General features: G+C 36.3%; 1 long non-coding RNA gene across 3 annotated transcripts in view; it reads right to left on the bottom strand.

Annotated features, from left to right (window-relative positions):
- Window positions 1-17,165, bottom strand: part of LOC102959010 — a 71,245-nt gene that overhangs the window by 7,676 nt on the left and 46,404 nt on the right. Inside the window, exon 5 of one of the 3 annotated variants that reach the window (XR_006218924.1) lies at window positions 8,051-8,127. The exons of the other annotated variants lie outside the window; for them this stretch is intronic. This is a non-coding gene — a long non-coding RNA (uncharacterized LOC102959010). Of the gene's footprint in view, window positions 1-8,050; window positions 8,128-17,165 lie in introns of those variants that run through there. 3 annotated transcript variants of the gene reach the window in all.

The raw sequence follows: 17,165 nt of genomic DNA, 5'->3' as shown, positions 1-17,165 counted from the left end.
GCAAAACACAGAACACACATCAATTTTTGCATCATAAAATTTCTCTGTAACCAAGTTATGAGATACAGAAGCATTGAGAGTATCAGGCAAATCTACACCCACTTTTAATTGTACATTAAATGGAGTAAAGAACATGAATTTGCTAATAATTTCCTCACCAGAGCACTTGCTTCTTGTGTGATTTGGCTTCCTTCCAGCCCTTTTTAGATAGTAATGCTGACCAAATTATCCTGTTATTCAGAAAACTCAATGAAACATTAGATCATATTTATTTCCAATAATTAAATTCATACCCAGCTGCTGAACAAGAAAAGCATTCTTTCTAACGCAAACCAAAATCAGTTTTTAAAAGACATTGGTCACAAAGAGTGCACGTAATGAACCAGAATATTCCACATTTAAAGCTACACATAGTCATGTAGACAACTATGGATTCATTAATTTGCAGGCAGTAAGGGGAAGTCCTATTCACATTATTTCATTCTTATAAAATGTAATGTTCTACCATAAACTAAACAGTTTACTAAAGAATTGATAATCATCCCAGAGTGCCTAATATAGAAGCCCGATTTAAAAACCACAAAATAAAAACAATATTTCCATAGACTTAATTGAAAGCATCTATTCACCCTATTCGTAGGATAGCTATGAAATTTTTGATTTGTGTCACAATGACTTTATAAAATTAAAACGCTATATGGGTTTTGTACTCTGAATTTAATAATTTAATAAAATGGAAATCTAACAATACTTCTTTATCACTCATTTGGTCCTTTAGGAAATTCCCAGAGAAAAGAAAGTTTAGAAGTTCAAGACAAAATAAATATGTTTTAAAGTTTGCTTTAATTAAAAACAATCGTAAAATGTTAAAGACAGCTGTTTTCAATCATGGATGCATATTAGAATCACCTGGGGAGTTTTTAAAACAGCTACTGTCCAGACCACACCCCAGACAAATTAATTAGAAATTTCTGCATATAAGACCCAGGTACCAGTATTTGTAAAGTCGCAAGTGATTCTGGTGTGTGTTAAGAATTACAAACAATTGCTTTATAGGGACATCTGAGTGGTTCACTCAGTTAAACCTCCGACTCTTGATTTTGGTTCAGGTCACAATCTCATGTTTAGTGGGATCAATCCCCACGACCTGTTCTGCTGCGCTGACAGCATAGAGCCTGCTTGCGATTCTCTCTCCCTCTTCCCCCACCTCTACCCCTCCCTCAAAATAAATAAATAAACTTTAAAAAAAAGAACAATTGCTTTATACTATGTTATAATCAGCTGGCAGGCAAGAACAGACAACACATTTAAGAATATTTGCTATGATTTCATTCAGAGGGAAAAGCTATACAAAGTACCAAAGTGATTTGGTACCCAGCCTCTCCAGATGGCAAGAAGTCCTCAAAGCAGGAATAAGAAGGGTAAAGATTATTTCAATGTGGCTCTAAGACTTTTTGATAAGACTTCAGAAAAACTGACCCTCTCCACTAGACAAGCAGGCTTCTATGATGAACATGGGCTTTGTCTCACATACCCTGACAGGCAGGCAGGCCAGGAAGGGACCTCTTACAGAGATTTGTGGATGTGGCTTTTATTTAATTGAATAAACCGCAGCAAGATTTATAGAAAGCCCACAAAACTTTTAGAAAAATTGTACTAACAAAAGCACCCCCAACTTAGACTAAAGGGGATGAGGGAGAAGAGCCCATAGTGCTACCACTGTTCTACAGACGGTTGGGAGAGGGCTTCTCTGGCCACCGCCACACGGGCCATGGATGAGAAGGAATGACACAGAGGGAAGATCTGGTGCCCAGATGGATTTCAGAATTGTTACTGGTCAGAGTACGTGTTTCCTATCACTACCGTAAAAAGTTAGCACACATTTTTTTTTAATGTTTATTTATTTTTGAGAGACAAAGAAAGATAGAGCATAAGCAGAGGAGGGGCAGAGAGAGAGAGAAGGAGACACAGAATCCGAAGCAGGCTCCAGGCTCTGAGCCGTCAGCACAGAACCCAACATGGGCTCGAACTCAAGAGCCAGGAGATCATGACCTGAGCCAAAGTCAGACACTTAACCGACTGAGCCACCCAGGCGCTCCAAAAGTTAGCACACATTTAGTGGATAAACACAAATTTATGATCTTACAGTTCTCTGGATCAGAAACCCAGTATGTGCTTTACCAAAATAAAACCAAGCTTTCAGCAGGGCTCTGTTTCCTTCTAGTTCTGGTTACTGGCAAAATTCAGTACCCTAAGATTACAGGAATGAGTTCCCTATTTTCATGCTGGCTGTAAATGGAAGGCCTAATCCAGCTTCTAGAGGTCATCACATTCCTTGGCTAATAACCTCATTCTCCATCTTCAAAGCCAGCAGCAGCCTCTGGCTGGCTCACTTTTCTGTCTTCCTCTTCCACTTTTAAGGATTCAGGTTACTAGATTGGCCTACCTGGACAATCCAGAATAATCTTCCCATCTCAACTCCTTAACTTTAACATATCTGCAAACATTCCTTTTGTCATGTAAGGTAACAATACTCACAGGTTCTGGGAATTAAGATATGGACATCTTTGGGAGCCTTTTTTCCATGTACGTTGACCACTATTGATCACTAAGTGCTATAGGCTTTCTGTTGTCCTTTTGAATGGGAATGTCTACTTTGGTGATCTTATCTCTCTGTTCTACCAGGGTACATGTAAGGGTGGCAACAGGAAGGGCTGGCATGGCAAAGAGGGACAGATAACTGCTCTTTTTAATGCACAAGTCTTCAGAGAAACTGGATCTGAACTCAAGGAGCTGTACCCAAACAACCTCAACCATGTATGAGGAGCCTCAGCCACATCTGGATCTGATTCAGATGAAGAGCTCTTTAATTTTGAACTGATGCTGTAGCAGAATAACATTTTGTAGGACCTTGGAATATTTTGCATGTGAGAGGGATATAAATAATCTGCAACCAGAAGGCAGCCTGTGGTAGACTGAAGATGACTGATATTTTTTGCTACTGCTCCCATGACAGGTGGAATCCACATCCCCTCCCTTTAAATCTTGTGACTGCTTTGACCAACAGAGTACGGCAGAAGTGATGCAATATGACTTCCTCAGCCGATTATTGTGCCTGTCAATACCAATGCTCAAAAAACATGTGTCAAGTGAGTGGATAAACAAAAAGCCTACCCTTTGAAGGAGTCAAGGAAGAAGATTATCTTAAACATTAATAATTGTGTAAGGTCATATAACCACTTATTGGAGACTTATTATGTGCCAGGCAGTATGCTATGTGCTTTAAATCATGTATCATAATTTTATTATCTGCACTTGATAGATGAGAGCAGAGAGATTAAGAAATGTGAATACAATTACATGGTAAGTGGCTTCACAGGTATTCACACCTGGGTCCCTGTAATGCCAAGAGTCTCCTTCCTTTCTTTCCTTCTTTCCTCCTTTTTCTTTCTTCTTTCTTTCTTTCTTTCTTTCCATTTCTTTTCTTTTCTTTTCTTTTTTCAATAGGGAGAGTGCGAGCAGGGGAGAAGAGCAGAGGGAGGGAGACAGAGAGAGAATCTCAAGCAGGCTCCAGGTCCAGCACAGAGCTTGATGCAGGGCTCGATCTCCCAACCCTGGGATCATGACCTGAGCCGAAACCAAGAGTTAAGACTCTCAACCAACTGAGCCACCCAGGTGCCCCTCTTTTCTTTTTAAATTCCTATTAAGTTATTCACATACATGGCAAAAACAAAACCACAAACAACACAAATCAGTGAAAAAGAGTCAAAACTATGTCTCCCTGTCATCACTAATCCTAGTCTCTATTCCTCTCCACAAAGAAAAGCACCACTGCTAGTTTCCTGTGTATCATCCTAAATACACACTAGGGCATTTTTTTTACACAAATGGTAGTATTTTTTTTAATGTTTATTTTTATTTTTGAAAGAGAGGGAGTGCAAGCAGAGGAGATGCAGACAGTGGTGGTGGGGGTGTAAGGAGAGTACAGAGGATCTGAAGCGGGCTCTGTGCTGACAGCAGAGAGCCTGATGTGGGTCTCAATACAACAGTATTATGACCTGAGCCAAAGTTGGATGCTCAACTGAATGAGCCACCCAGGCACCCCACAAATGGTAGTATTTTAAAGATAATAATTCAACTTTTTTTCATATAACCATGTCTCCAAAATCTTTAAACAATATACTGCATCCACACACACACCTACAGAGGTAAAACCTGGGAATCTCAAAGCAATTTGAGGCAGTCTATTTGTTTAGACAATAAAGCAATTCATGTGGCCAAAACAAGTATTTTATTCCTCCATTTTTTTTCGGATATTGAAAAAAATATCTTAAATATCTTACAGATATTTAAGATTTAAATATCTTACAGATATTTAAGATTTAAATATCTTAAATATCTATTCCATACTTCATAATAGTTTAGGGGCATCAAGTATTATGTTCATTAAGAAAATGAAAAAACATATGATGTAATTTAAATAGTAATATTAAAATTTTATTCAAGATATAGATGCCTATAGAATCTTGAACAAAGGATAAATGGAAGAGGTTTATGTCTGACACTATCTACTGATTTTTACTAACCACTAGGGAAATAGTATGAGACATATATAAGGAAAACACATGGGCATTTTCCACAGAGTTTTGAAATATTTATTCTTAAACATCCTGTACCTATAGCTAATTATCATATGGAAAAAATTATCTTGGCCATCTCTTATGCTGTGTTTGTTTCCATCTATTATTGATGCAAAATAAAATTTGAGTGTTCTAAAGACATAGCAGAAAAGTTTTATTAGTAAAAAGAAGAAAATAAAAAATTCACAAAGGATGAAAGGAAGATTTTACAATATGAAAAATTAATTCAGTACTTCAAGAATAACTCCCCTGGAATAGGCATTTATGTTGAAAAATATGAGAAAATTATCAAACTGCATCTTTCAGGATCAATTTGGCTGATAAATGTCACACATAATAAAACTATCAATTAATAAAACCTGTCTTTCCTTTAGAAGTAGGGAAACAAATGGCCCAAATGTTTGGTTGTAAATTTTTCATCACACCTGAGTAGCTTATACATCAAGGTGACACACTAAATAATAGATATACACAAATAATTCACATTTGTCTTAGTATGGATTTCGCCCAGAAACATACTCTGCATCAAGGATTCTCATGCAAGTAGCTCATTTGAGAGGAAATCCCAGGAAAAACTGTGGTGGGGTGGGAAGTCAGAGAGGGGTGTTTTATCAAGGCAGTTAGCACTGTGGGCAATCAGACTTGATAGCCCCTAAAAAAAAAAAAAAACTCTGTTGGTGTTGAACATGCCTAACCTATCAGTATTTATCCACTAATTATCATGGTTGAGGACTGATCCCCAAAAGTGTTGATTGTGGACACTTTAGATCTGCTGAGAATACAGGCAAGGGTGCTCAGACCCAGAGAAAGCCCTCAGTGACAAGGCCCTTGCACTACAGGGGTGGAACCTGAGGGAATATGAACAGTCTTGACTATAGTATTTTAAACCAGGGGCAGGCAAATGTTTTCTGTAAATGTCCAGAAGGTAAGTATTTCAGGCTTTGCAGACCATTTGCAGCTGCTCAGCTGTGCAGTTGTACCACAAAAGCAGTCATAGAGAATACACATACATAAACATGGCTGTATATCAATAAAACTTTAGTTATAAGCACTGTCACTTGAATTTCATATAATTTTCATAGGTTACAAAATGTCACTCTTCTTTTAATTTTTTTCAGCCACTTAAAAACTCAAAAATTATTCTTAGTTTGCAGCTATACAAAACAGGTGGTAAGCTGTATTTGGCCCACTGGCCACAGTTTCCAACTCCTGTTTTAGTCTACAAAGATATTTACTGAACCTAAATAAAATCCCATGGGAGATAACATTCGATTTGTAAGAATATCATATAATATTTAATAACCAACCTAACATAAAAACTGCCCTAATGTTTTGAAAATAGTTTATTCCTATATTAGTTTATTGATCTACAATGAACTTACTAATGAGTTGTTAAAGGGAACATATGCATGAAAATCCACATGACATAAATGATCTCATGTTTGTTTAAAAGCAGAGCGGTCGGGGCGCTTGGGTAGCTCAGTCGATAAAGCTCAGGTCCAGCTCTCGCAGTTTGTGAGTTGGAGCCCCACACTGGGCTCTGTGCTGCCAGCTCGGAGCCTGGAGCCTGCTTCAGATTCTGTGTCTCCCTCTCTCTCTGCCCCTCCCCCACCTCTCTCTCTCAAAAATAAATAAACATTAAAAATTTTTTAAATAAATAAAGTGGATAGTTCATCTAACCTGTTCTTTTAAGTCACAATCTTATATCTGATGACTGAAAAAGAAAGATATATATATATATATATATATATATATATATATATACGAATTCCCTTATGACAGAGAGTTTTTCATCAGTCTTTAGTGCACTATACTAATCTTCATATTTAAATTAATTATGAAGTAGGGGCACCTGGATGGCTCAGTCGGTTGGACGGCCGACTTCGGCACAGGTCATGATCTTGCGGTCCGTTGAGTTCGAGCCCTGCGTCGAGCTCTGTGCTGACTGCTCAGAGCCTGGAGCCTGTTTCAGATTTTGTGTCTCCCTCTCTCTGATCCTCCCCCGTTCATGCTCTGTCTCTCTCTGTCTCAAAAATAAATAAACGTTAAAAAAAATTTAAATTAATTATGAAGTGTACATAACATAATCTAAATAAGCAAGTTCAGAATGCCATTTTATAGAAGGAACTTGGATGAAATGCTTGGAAGGCAGGGCTAATCTTGGGCTCTGTTTGCATAAGAAGCATGTTATTTTTCTTTAGGTCACAAATTTGGGATTAATATATAGGACAGAGGGAAGAAATGCTGTATATCACAGAAAGGTATAAAATCTCCTGAAAGTGTCTCTTTATGCCAACACTACACAAGGCAAAAGAGAGAACTTAAGTGCAAATCTTCCACACAAGGCATTTTAACTTGGGGAACCCATATGACGCCTCTGATCATCATTTATTTTTTTAAATAGTCATTAAACACCATAATACAAAAAGCACCTTGCTTGATGCTGGAGTCAGTCAGATCCTGCTTTGTAAGAGCCAAATATTTAAAAGGAGATGTGGGGTATAAATATTACTGAGCCATAAAAAATAACAAAAATCTTGCCATTTGCAATGACATGGATGAAGCTGGAGAGTACCGTGCTAAGTGAAATCAGTCAGTCAGAGAAAAACAAATACCACAGGATCTCACTCATATGTGGGATTTAAGAAACAGAACAAATGAGCAAAGGGAGGGAAAAAAGAGAGCGAGTGGAAAACCAAGAAACAGACTCTTAACTATAGAGAACTGATGGTTATCAGAGAGGGGAGGGGGATGGGTGAAACAGGTGATGAGAACTGAGGAGGGCACTTGTGATGGAGCACCAGGTGTCTTATGGAAGTGTTGGATAACTATATTGCACACCTGAAACTTATATTACACTGTATTGTAACTAAGTGGCATTTAAATAAAAACTTAAAAAATAAATTTAAAAAATGAAAGTCCAATATTTAGTGGACAGATCACAATTCAATATCAGTGGTCAATTAAACATGTCCACAATGAAGTGTGGGATCTCAGAAAAGAGAGTGACCATCAAGCCTTACACAGAAAATATTTCAGCTAATTCCTAAAGGATAAGCATGGCAGGGCATGTTGTGAGAAAGAGTTTAGAATTTCTCCTGCAAACAAACAGATGAAAGTTCTCTGAGATGGACTGTGACAAGGAGCTATAGCATAGGCAGCAAGGGTATGATAAGGAATCAGATTGAGAGACATATCTGAGCTAACATTGGCTGTACTTCACTGATTAGATACAGGATGAAACAGAATAGTAGTGAGGACTCACACTGCTAGCAGATTTAGTGGACCAGGTGAACTGTGTTGACATCAATTGAGATATATTATACAGAAAGAAAAGAATTTGTGAGAAAATCACAGTTTGCCTTTGAAAAAAATGTTTAAGTTACCTGCATTATACCCAGAATACTCACAGTAACACTGCAGCCTAATATTAAAAGAAATGTCTGGGATAAAGGGTTAGATTTAGTAGTCTCTATTCCATGGAGAGCTGTAAGAGAAAATAAAAGAGGCTGAAGACAAAATTCTGGTAGACACAAAATAGTTCCTGTTTGTAAAATGGATATAATTGTGGGCTCCAGAGAAAGCATTCAGAATTCACAGGAATCCTTTAAGAGGTTCTGTTGAACATTATTTGTTGATTCAGCCAGTATCTATCATATTTGTTCTAAGTACCAAGCCCAGGGCTAGGTCCTCACAAGTTTGCAGCAATGAACTAGAAAGAGAAATTCAGTGAGTCATGGAACTTAGTCTATGTGAAGACACACTTAACAAGTAAACAAAGCAGTAAAATAAGTCCAGACTGTTCCAAGTACTAGGAAGAAAATGAACAGAGTACTATGATATAGAGAATAACAAGGGACGTACTTATTTTTTTTTTAATTATGGCTTGTCAAGACCAAATTTCTCTGAGGACTTTTCATTTAAGCTAAGACCTGAAAGAAGAGCTTGATCCGTTCTCAAAACTACCAGAATGCCTGCATGACTAGCAAATGGGAAGCAAGATAGAAATAAAGATGGAGGCAGGGAACAGATCTTATAACCTCAGGTAAAATATGAGGCTAAGATTTGAGAGAAGGAAGGAAGGAAGGAAGGAAGGAAGGAAGGAAGGAAGGAAGGAAGGAAGGAAGAAAGAAAGAAAGAAAGAAAGAAAAAGAAAGAAAGAAAAAAAGAAAGAGAGAGAAAGGAAGGAAGGAAGGAAGGAAGAGAAAGAAAGAGAAAAAGAAACAAAGAAAGAAGTTTTTTTATTTTATTAGCTATATTGATAGTTGTGTAATTTTCAGAGAAAATAAATACCCAAGAAAAGATACATTTGGGGCTAAAATCTAGAATTTTATTTGTACATATTAGTTTGAAGTATGTACAGGGTGCCAAGTGGGAATGTCAAAAAGGCATGCGGGTATACAAGTCTAGAGTTGAGAGGAAAGGTTTGACTGAAGAAATAGTTTGGGGGTTATTTGTCCTATTTGTGATATTGTAAGGTATGAGAAGAAATGAGGTTCTCCGAGAAGAATGATACATCATTCAGTGAATGTTTGCTAAATGAATGAGTGAATAAATTTACATAGGTCTTTTAAATCAGGCAGATAAAGATTCAAATCTTGACTGTGCCACTTGTGAGTTGTGTGACATGGGATAAACAATTTAACCAAGCTAAGCACAATTTTCTCATCTGTAAACATGGAAACAATAAAAAATGCCTCACTTGGTCATTTTAGAAAGTTACACCTGTAATTTGTAAAACTTTTTACACTTGTAAAACATTAGCAAGTTACAGGTGTAAAGTAACATTTAGCAAGTTACAGGTGTAAACATCTAGAAAGTTACAGGTGTAAAGTGCCTAACAATGCATAGCATATAACAAATTCTGATAAATGTTAACTCTTCACCACCTCACTTCCCCAATACCCCAATGTCATAGGTGAAACTTCTTACTGTATCTTTATCAAAGCCTTGTATGTGCCAAGCAGCAAATTATCTCCTCTCCCTTCTGCCTTTTTCTTCCTTCCTTCCTTCCTTCCTTCCTCTTTCCCTCTCTCTCTCCTTTCTCTTTCTTTTTTTTTTCTTTCTATTAAAACCCATTGAGCATCTACTTAACATTTAATGCTTCCTTTGGTTACTGAAGACACAGTAATGAACAAAAGTATGGTAGGAAAGAACACAAATGACTCTGCCTTTCATTGTCCCAAAAGTAAAATTAAATCAAATACCTACATACACTAACAATGATAAAAGTCAGTCACTACAAAAGAAAAAGATCGAAAAAAATCTGTTAAATCAGTTTTTCTAGGATAACTTCATAAATGAGCAATTGCAATCACTCTGTTAAAATAAAGTTACCTTTCCCCCAAAACATTCACATTTGTGTCCTTAATGTCTTAGACTTAATTCCTGGGACAGTTAAAACTGAGTTGACACTGCCTAATATGAAGGGTGGCTGTGGGAAGTAAAGGAGACCACCTACCTAAAAGATCTTGCACAATGCTGAGCACAAAGGAGACACTAACAAAGTTATTTCCAGCTCCCTTCCCCTTTTTCTTAGTGTATTTAAAAAATTTCTGATATTAAACACACACACACACACACACACACACACCTAGCTCAAACTTTTCTAGATCTGAAAAAATTAATTTAAATTTTATTGAACAGAGACAAATATGATTTATTTTTTGGAAATCTTTTATATTAAGAAAAAAGTGATCATTTTAACTGTGTAAGTCTCTCAAAACCAAGTATAAATATCAAAAACTCAAGACTGAAATTCTGTCATGTAACTAGTTTATACTGTACAGAAGTATGTCTTAATTTTATGTGCACAAGTTCTTTAAATTGCACTTGAAAAATTTTTACTTATTTAATTAATACTATTTATGAGCAAGTGTAAAGTTATTCACAATATTTCTTGAAAAACAAGGTCACAAAAGGGAATCTGAAAAGCTGGTATTTGGCCAGCAGATGGCGCCAACCTCCCAAATATCTTTTTGCTAGGCAAACAACACAGCATTCAAAAGTTAATTTAGAGCTCTGAGGTTAGCTGCTTCTTCTGTGTTTTTGTGGTATATGTACGACCATCCTAATTATTTCCTATGGGTCAAGACTCCTTTATGGGATTCTATCATATTCCTGCTTTAGCTGTTCATATTTTTAAAAAAAAATTTTTTTTAACATTTACTCATCTTTGAGAGACAGAGAGCGAGTGGGGGAGGAGCAGAGAGAGAGAGGGAGACACAGAATCTGAAGCAGGCTCTAGGTAGGCTCTGAGCTGTGTCAGCACAGAGCCCGATGCAAGACTCGAACTCACTCAAACTCATTGACTGTGAAATCAAGACCTGAGCCGAAGTAGGACACTTAACCGACTGAGCCACCCAGGTGCCCCATAGTTATTCATATTTTAATCTGTTGAGTTTTCAAGATACTTTTTCACTGCCAGAACTTTACCACATAAACTCGGTGAAGAATTTGTTCATTAAATGTTAGGCCATGAATGAAGTAAAAATTAAAAATGTTAAATAAAATTGCTCCCAGATGTTAAATTTTAGTTATTTTAAATCCACAGTAACATGATAGAAACTGATTCAAATCAGCTTTCTCAAAATCATTAAGGTTTGTAGTAGGAAGAGGAATTTTAGATGTATTAATGAGACTTGAAAATTTCATTCTTGAGGGCTGCATAGCTGCTTCTTTTCAAAAGAGTTTAAACTTCATATGTGTTTTAGTTTTCAACTTGCCAATTTCAATATACTCAGGTGTGTTTTTTAAATCTGTCCTACATGTTCCTGCATGTTGCTATGAGACTCCGAGTCTTTATTGTTGATCTCACTGAAAAGATTCAGGTTTGATTTTTAATTCCAGCATAATTAATATACAGTATTATATTCATTTCGGGTATACAATACAGTAATTCAACAATTCCATATAGTACTCAGTGCTCACCAAGATAAGTGTACTCTTAATCTCCTTTACCTATCTCACCCATACCCCCATCCACCTCCCTTCCAGTAACCATCTGTTTATTCTCTATAGTTAGAAGTCTGCTTTTTGATTTGTCTCTTGTTACTCTTTTTGTTTTTTTCTTAAATTCTACCTATGAATGAAATCACATGGTACTTATCTTTCTCTGACTGGTTTATTTCACTTAGTTCTATCCATAATACTCTCTAGTTCTATCCATGTTGTTGTAAATGGAAAGATATTTTATGACTGCATAATATTTCATTGCAGATAGATAGATAGATAGATCACCTCTTCTTTACCTGTTCATTATCTATCAATGGACATTTGGCTGCTTCCATAATTTGGCTACTGTAAAACTGCAATGAATGACGGGATGCATGTTTCCCTTCGAATTAGTGTTTTTGTATTCTTTGTGTAAATATCCAGTAGTGGGATTACTGGATCATAGGGCAGTTCTAGTTTTAATTTTTTGAGCAAACTCCACACTGTTTTCCAGAGTAGCTGCACCAGTTTGCATTCCTACCAACAATGCACAAGTGTTCCTATTTCTCCACGTCTTCTCCAACACTTGTTGTTTCTTGTGTTTTTTACTTTAGTCATTCTGACAGGTATGAGGTGATATCTCATTGTAGTTTTGATTGGCATTTCCCTATGATGAGTGATATGAGCATCTTTTCATGTGTCTGTTGGTCATCTGGATGTTTTCTTTGGAGCAATGTGTGTTCATGTCTTCTGCCCATTTTTAATTGGATTATTTGTCTTTTGGGTGTTGAGTTGTATAAGTTCTTCATATATTTGGAAACTAACTCTTTATCAGATAGGTCACTTGCAAGTATCTTCTCCCATTCAGTACCACTGTCTTTCAGTTTTGTTGGTTGTTTCCTTCCTGTGCAGAAGCTTTTCATTTTGAATGGAGTCCCAAAATGTTTTATTTTTCCTTTTGTTTCTGTTGCCTCGGGGACACATCTAGAAAGATGCTGTTAGGACTGATGTCAGAGAAATTATTGACTATGCTCTCTTCTAGGATTGTAATGGTTTTAAGTCTCACATTTCGAACCTTAATCCATTTTGAGTTTATTTTTGCATCTAGTGTAAGAAAGTGATCCAGTTTCATTCTTTTGCATGTAGCTGTCCAGTTTTCCCAATACTATCTGTTGAAGAGACTGTTGTTTTCCCAATGCATATTTTTGCCTCCTTTTTCAAAGATTAAGTGACCATATAATTGCCAGTTTCTTTCTGGGCTATTATGTTCCATTGATCTTTATGTCTAGTTTTGTGCCAATACCATACTGTTTTGATTACTACAGCTTTGTACTATATCTTGAAATCTAGGATGGTGATACCTCCAGTTTTGCTCTTCTTCAATATTGCTTTGGCAACCTTTTGCGACTTCATACAAATTCTAGGATTGTTTTAGTTCTGTGAAACATACTGTTAGTATTTTGATAGGGTTTTCTTTGGGTAGTATAGACACTTCAACAATATTTGTTTTTCCAAACCATGAGCATGGAATGTTTTTACATGTCTTTGCCTTTCAATTTCTTTCATCAGTATTTTACAGTTTTCAGAGTACAGATCTTTAACCTCTTTGGTTAAGTTTATTGCTGGGTATTTTATTATTTTTGGTGCAATTGTAAATGTGATTGTTTTCTTAATTTCTCTTTCTGCTGCTTCATTAGTAGTGTATAGAAATGCAATGCACTGATTTTGTTTTTTGTTTTTGTTTTGGGGGTTTTTTTTGTACATTGATTTTGCATTCTGAGACTCTACTGAATTCATTTATCAGTTCTAATAGTTTTTTGGTAGACTCTTCATGGTTTCTATATGTAGTATCATGTCATCTGCAAATATTGACAGTTTTGCTTCATCTTGCTGATCTGGATGGCTTTTATTTTCTTGTTGTGGGACTGCTGTGGATAGGACTTCCAGTACTATGTTGAATAAAAGTATGAAGAGTGGACATCATTGTCTTATTCCTGACCTTAAAGGAAAAGCTCTCAGTTTTCCCCACTGAGTATGATATTAGCTGTGAGTTTTCCATATAAGGTGAAGAATCTTTATTTTTAAATGTAAGAAATAGCATATATTGAGATGGTGTGCACTTAAAATTTTAAATGAATTAAATTATGAATTTAATAAGGAAATAAAGAAAATTATAAATTTTATCATTTTTTTTAATGAGGTTTGTATAGGTATCAATAGGTTATGCTTCTATAATCTACAATCTCCAAAATTTCAGTGGACTAAGAAACAAGGGTTTACTTCTCATGCACACTACAAGTTCACTGCAGGTTATTTGGGGTTCTTTCATACTACAGTCATTTCAGGACCCAAGCTGAAGATCATTCACCAAGTGGAATATTCCTGGTCTCTATGGCACAGGAAAGAGGTAGTAAATCTACACTGGCTCAAAAGCTTCCAGCTGGAATTAACACATCATTTTCACTCACATCTAATTGGCCAAAAGAAGTCACATGCAAATACCTAAGACCTGGAGATCTGGAAAGCATTAAGCTAGAAATATATAGTGAAGAGTCACTATAATTCATAAATATTCAATCATTATACCCATATATATAACACATATTCAGGATTACTATAAGATAAAACACTTTATATGAATTTTATGTCCTTATCACCAAATCCTCTTTGTATTAAAGGAAATGCAAAAAGTTCTTTCTTTTACAGACATTAAGGCTACCTAGAGAGAAAAAAAAATATTTGAAAAAGAAAATTCTTATGCAACTAATGCCAGAGGTTTTAATAAATATTCTCATACGTGCAAAGGAAGATGGGTGAGGAGGTACAGGTGTTACATAAATAAGATGAACTGAAGGAGAGGAGGTTTGATCTTGGCATTACATAAAGTGTGGAATTTGTAATGAAGTAACAGGAGAACACTAGAGACAACAGGAATGACTATGAGAAAAGACAGAGAAATGGGAAAAAACATGACTTTTGAGTATGCATTATGCAAAACAACTGAACTCATTATGTTTTCCTGAACTGCAAAAATGTTAAAAGAGAGAGCAAGAGAGAGAGAGAGAGAAAGAGAATGTGTGTGTGTTTCTGAGGTGGGGAGAAGTAGGAGAGGTAGGAAGAAGGCAGCCATAAAAGTTACCAACTTGTACTTTTCCCAAGAAAGATCTTTTTTAAAATTCTTTCATCAACTATCACTATTTTATGAAGAAATACATTTTACCAGAAAAAGCAGGAAAAATCTCAAAAATTTACATTTGGGGGGCGCCTGGGTGGCTCAGTCGGTTAAGCGTCCGACTTCAGCTCAGGTCACGATCTCACTGTCCGTGAGTTCGAGCCCCGTGTCGGGCTCTGTGCTGACAACTCAGAGCCTGGAGCCTGTTTCAGATTCTGTGTCTCCCTCTCTCTCTGACCCTCCCCCATTCATGCTCTGTCTCTCCCTGTCTCAAAAATAAATAAAACGTTAAAAAAAAAAAATTAAAAAAAAAAATTTACATTTGGATAATTTTAACTGTATATAACTCTAACCACATTATCCGTATTTTTATCATTTTACTGTGGTTGCTGAAAACTTTGTCACAAGCCAGCTTCTGTGAGGACTGGTCTAAAAAATGGAGAGTCCAAATTGAAACTAATGACAAAGTAAGAACACCTTCAAAATGAAGCTGAGTGATTTCATCTGGCCGGCAATAAATAACTACTGGTTGTCTTTAAGTAGAGCACTAACCAAAATTGGGGAGTGGAGATGGAAGGGGGAGCTTAGAAGAGAGAACTTCCAAAATGACCTGTAGTAACCCAGAAAGTATAGGGATCTGGATTAGGAGGCAAACAGAGGAAAAGAAAAGGCAACAAAGATGAAAACCCAAGAAAAAAACCTTAAAAATAGAGGTTGATTCCCCTAAACCCCCATGCCCAGAAAAGTTAGTTTCAGGGTGTTTTTTTAATGATTTGTGTAACAGAGTCAAGTGTCTAACACATCAAAAAGCTCCATACATCTTGAAAAAATGCTACATAAACAAAACTATAACTAGACAATGAGAACGGAGAGTATTTCAACATCCTCCACGGGTGGGGCCTATCACTTAAACCTTCATCTAGCCCTCATTGGAGCCACCCAGGCACCCCTGAAAAAATAAAATCTTAAAACAATATAACCATAGTGATTTTTTTCTGTTTTAATTGTAGAATATTTCAGGCCTATCACAACATATAGAGAGCAATAATAGAAATATCTAAGTACGTCTCTCCATGAGCTTAAAACAAAACAAAATCTAATTTGCTGTGCACTTCCATACACGTGCTAATCCTATCCTCTTCTTCTCATCCCAGAAATAAACAGTCTCAATTTGATATTTGTCATTATGATACTGCACAGTTGCTCTATATTTCATAATGTAAGCATCTATAAACAATGTGCAATATTGTTTAGTACAATTTAAAACTTCATACACATGGTATTCTATTGTACTATCCTTTCTCACTTTGTTACTCAACTTCACGTTAGGATTTAGCCACAGGTTGACACATACAACTATAGGTCATTCATATATTTTCCATCGCACGCTATTTGCTTATCCATTCTCCTATTGTTGGACAATATGATATTTTTCTATACGTACATTATGAACAATGCTGCCATCAACCTTCTTGTCCCAATACCCTCGTATACACGTGCAAGACTTTGTCCAACCTCCACATCCTGATGTACACCCTCTCACCAGTAGTATTAGTTTTTGTAGATTCTCTCCCTCACCAAAACTTTTTATGAAATTTTCTGATTTTATGCCAGTCTGACAGATGTGAAATCGTGTTGCACTGAGGTTTTACTTTCCTTTTTCCTGGTTACAAATGAGATTAAGCATCTTTTTTTGTATCAATGGACACTCAGTTTTTGTCATATGTGAAATGCCTCTTCATAGCTTTGCCTGCTTCTCTACTGGGTTGCTGATTTCTTTAGTATTAATTTTGCAAGATTCTCTGTATATTTAGAATTACCACTTGAAAGTCAGTAATAAGCACTGCAAACATCTTCTTTCCATTTATGGCTCAAATTTTTACTTTTTACTGCTTTTTTCTAATGTACATAAGTACCAGGAATACGTACCAAGCAGCTTCATCTCTTTTGCTTTATGGCTTGTATTTTTTATATCTTATGTCTTATTTAACATAACAATCACACCAAACTATGGAGAGAGCCCAAATGTCCATTCACTGATAAATGGATAGAGATGTGTGTATACACACACACACACACACACACACACACACATTGGAGTATTACTCAGCCATCAAAAAAATTAAATCTTGCCATTTGCAACAACATAGATGGAGATGGAATGTATTATGCTAAGCAAAGTAAGTCAATCAGAGAAAGACAAATATCATATGATTTCACATATATGTGGAATTTAAGAAACAAAACAGATGAACATATGGGAAAGAGGGAAGAGAAGAAAGGGAAAAAACCACAACAGACTCTTAATGATAGAGAACAAACTGAGGGTTGATGGAGGGAGGTGGTTGGGAGATGGGCTAGATGGGTGATGGGTACTAAGGAGGGCACTTGTGATGAGCATTGGGTGTTGTATATAAGTG

The sequence above is a fragment of the Panthera tigris genome, chromosome A1 (genome assembly GCF_018350195.1).
Source record: "Panthera tigris isolate Pti1 chromosome A1, P.tigris_Pti1_mat1.1, whole genome shotgun sequence".
Taxonomy (NCBI): domain Eukaryota; kingdom Metazoa; phylum Chordata; class Mammalia; order Carnivora; family Felidae; genus Panthera; species Panthera tigris.
The sequence above is the reverse complement of the archived record's forward strand: the minus strand, read 5'-3'. Positions and strand labels throughout refer to the sequence as shown.